Raw genomic sequence first — 4,038 nt, 5'->3', positions numbered from 1 at the left:
TCTTTTCTCTCACCTGAAAGCAAGGAATTGATCTTTCCAACTCAAAAATCTATCTATAAGACTCTGATTCCCTCAACCATCCTTTCAGTCTCTGTGAGAGTTGAAAACTGTCATATTTCTCAGGAAAACTTCAACAGGAATGACAAAATGAAGGTTACTAGGAGATATGAATGACTGCTTTTTTTTAACTCTCATGCTTTGGGAGCTTTTATCTTGAGACTAAAAGCCATAAAGGCAAAGAGTACAATAATTGCACATAAAATGAGGGATATAAAAGTCAGGTTGAATTGTAGCTTCTAGTTCTCTACAACCTTAGTTATGCAACAATACTTGATGTAACTGGGCTTTGTGAGCCAGAAATTAAGACAAATGTCCTGTCAAAGTGTTAGAATATTTGAAATTGTAACTGTCTTTGAAAACCCAAGTCCATGAGAAATATAAGAGAGGCATTATTTTCTCCATTTGTCAGATGAGAAAATGGAAGCCTAGAAAGATTTAGTGGAGGGAGCCTAGGAAAAAATAGACTCCAGGTGATAAAACCCACATGCCCTTTCTCTAAGACTAGTGTTCTTTAAAATGTATAGCCAATCTCTGCCTCCTCAGAACAGGCCTTGAAAATCACATAGCTAATGAACTTCCTAGTCACATCTCTCCTTCAAATATTCATTAAAATTCTGAAATAAAAAGGTATAATTATATAATAGAAATAATTAACATTTTATGGGAAAAATCATTGTTCTAAAAATTTCAATCAACAGTAATTGTGCCTCAGATAAACTTCATGAGCTGTAATATTGCCACTGTACACAGATACATTAAAGTTGATGAAAAAGAAAAAATTGGTATACAAACCACTTGAATCAGAAAAAAATTGTGAATGAACATTTTAATATAGCAATTTATTACTTCCATGACTTTTGTACATGATTTGATGACCTGAATTAACTGTGTAGCTTCTAACCTTTAAAAGCTCTGATTTGCCTAGTTTTACTTGATGAAACTTCTTCAACCATGATAAAATTCTGACATATGAACAAACATATCCTAATCATGTACAAACGGTATGAAATTATAATATAATTTGTGAAAATTACCTTGTTACCTAAGCAGGAAGGTGAACTATCAAATTATGGGGAAAAAAAAGAAGGAAGTATTATTGAGCAATGCTAAATGCAAATCTATCCAATGTGTTTAACATGACTGAATTTCTTAGAATTGACAGGAACTCAAATGGTCAACAAATCCTGCTGATGGTCATTTATTAATACTTTGAGCATGTGTATGCCTTTTCTCAGAGAAGGCAATGGCACCCCACTCCAGTACTCTTGCCTGGAAAATCCCATGGATGGAGGAGCCTGGTAGGCTGCAGTTCATGGGGTCACTAAGAGTTGGACATGACTGAGCGACGTCACTTTCACTTTTCACTTTCCACTTTCATGCATTGGAGAGGAAATGGCAACCCACTCCAGTGTTCTTGCCTGGAGAATCCCAGGGATGGGGAAGCCTGGTGGGCTGCTGTCTATGGGGTCGCACAGAGTTGGACACGACTGAAGCGACTTAGCAACAACAACAGCAATGCCTTTTCTGCAGTTTTTCTGTGATGGTCCAGCAGTACACTCATGCTCAGCCCCCTTTGGGACAGTCACAGATGTCTCCAAAGCAGCTGTGGCTGGAGTGTCACCTATGGCAGTAGCACAATAAAAAGCTGACTAAGTGGAATGCTGAAGAATTGATGCTTTTGAGCTGTGGCATTGGAGAAGACTCTTGACAAGAGTCCCTTAGACTGCAGGGAAATCAAATCAGTCAATCCTAAAGGAAATCAATCCTGAATAGTCATTAGAAGAACTGATGCTGAAGCTGCAGCTCCAATACTTTGGCAGCCTGATGCGAAGAACTGACTCATTGGAAATGACCCTGATGCTGGGAAAGATTGAAGGCAGGAGGAGAAGGGGGCAACAGAGGACAAGATGATTGGATGGTATCACTGACTCAATGGACATGAGTTGGAGCCAGCTCTGGGAGATGGTGAAGGACAGGGAAACCTGGCGTGCTGCATTCCATGAGGTTGCAAAAAGTCAGACACTACTGAGCGACTGAACAACAACAAAGTGGAGCACATCTATGAGTATCCTCATCTTGTGCTTGTGCTTACATATTATAGATTCATGGTAATCATTAAGTCAGTAAAGAAGCAGGAAAATGAGATCCTTTTTTACATGTCTGTATCACTCTTTAGATAGCAAATGGTAGATAAAGTTATTGTCATGGTTACAAAGATAAGCAAGAATTAAGACAAACCTTAGTCTGTATATGTGTATATACACCATCTATCTATATAGATAGATACTGAGCTCTATATGTTTCACACATTACATATTATTTAATCTTCATAATAATCCTGTGAAATGAGTATGAGGATTTTCCCATTTTATAGGTGGGAAAAGTAGGAAATAGACAAAGGATAAATACCAAGTCACACAGTTGCCATTAATTTAAAGCTGAGATCTGAGCTCAGGCTCTTCTCACTACAACACATTTCAAGGTCAGCTGGGCCTAGAGCAAGTAAATAAGGCCAGATCAGGTTAAAATAAAGGCATTAAGAACCAGCTCTAAATACAAAGTATTTTTATTCAATAGAAACTCACGAGTGCCCTTTGAGCTCAATTGATACTGAGTGGAATGCCACTGTGAGTCACTTAGAAAGGAATGAATTTGCTTTTCCAGCAATGACAACTAGTGTGTCCTTCAACTTTCCTGTAATTTGGCACCCAGAAAATGATCAAAAGTGGTACCATGGGGGCGGTCCTAAGATGGCAGGGGAATAGGATGGGGAGACCACTTTCTCCTTCACAAATTCATCAAAAGACCATTTGAATGCTGAGCAAATTACACAAAACAATTTCTGAACGCTAGTGGAGGACACCAGGCACCCAGAAAGGCAGCCCATTCTTTTTGAAAGGAGGTAGGACAAAATATAAAAGATAAAAAGAGAGACAAAAGAGTTAGGGATGGAGACCCACCCTGGGGAGGGAGTCATGAAGGAGAAGTTTCCAAACACCAGGAAACCATCTCACTGGTGGGTCTGTGGGGAGTTTTGGAAACCAGAGGGCAACATAATCTGGAGGAAAAAAAAAACACACAGATTACGTGCCTAACCACAACTCCCAGTGGAGAAATAGCCCAGACACTCGCATCCGCCAGCAGTGAGTGGGGGCTGAACAGGGAGGCATGGGCTGCATGCTTAGGGTAAGGACCAGGCCTGAATGCCCTGAGGACAATCTGAGGGAGCTAACGTGAGATAGCAACCCAAACTGTGGTATAGCCAGAGAGAGAGAGAGAGAGAGAGAGAGAGAACAGAGAGAGAGAGAGAGAGAACTTTCTTGTGAAAAGCTCTAACCTAAGGCACTGCCAGGCCCCCTCACAGAACAAAGGACTGAGCCAATATCAGAAGAGAGCTAGCTGGCTGTGGACTGGCCCATCCCCCGCTGGAGGCAGAGAGGCTAAAACACTGTGAGCACTCCCCACGCTAGCCAGTGATATTTGTTTGCAGTGTACCTCTCTCCCCATAGCACAGCTGAACAAGTGAGCCTAAATAAGAGACCACCTTCACCCCCTTGTGTCAGGAAGTTAGACACTGAAGAGACTTGCAAACAGAGGAAGTCAAAATAAACAAGAAGAGGGAATCAATTTGGAAGTGACAGGTGCAACATATTAAAACCCTATAGTTAGCATTGACTACATTGGAAGGGGCCTATAGACCTTGAGAAGAAGTATAAACTGGAACAAGGAACTATCTGAAACGGAATTGAACCCACACTGCCCTCAACAGCTCCAGAGAAATTCCTAGATATATTTTGCTATTATCATTTTTAAATTTTACATTTTTTTAATTTTTAAGTTCTTTGTTACTCCTTTAATTTTAATTTTTATAACCTACTATTACCTTAAAAAGACCCTATTTTTAAAGCAAATTTCATATATACACTTTATAATTTTTGTGATTTTGTTTTGTTTTTTTAATATTGTATTTTTGAGAGT

General features: G+C 39.7%; 1 pseudogene; it reads right to left on the bottom strand.

Moving 5' to 3' along the window:
* Positions 1-688: 688 nt before the first annotated feature.
* Positions 689-812, bottom strand: LOC112445284 (uncharacterized; annotated as a pseudogene).
* Positions 813-4,038: the final 3,226 nt, after the last annotated feature.

This window comes from Bos taurus, chromosome X, assembly GCF_002263795.3.
Source record: "Bos taurus isolate L1 Dominette 01449 registration number 42190680 breed Hereford chromosome X, ARS-UCD2.0, whole genome shotgun sequence".
In the NCBI taxonomy this organism is placed as follows: Eukaryota; Metazoa; Chordata; class Mammalia; order Artiodactyla; family Bovidae; genus Bos; species Bos taurus.
Note: the sequence above shows the minus strand (reverse complement) of the source record. Positions and strands in the feature narration are given on the sequence as shown.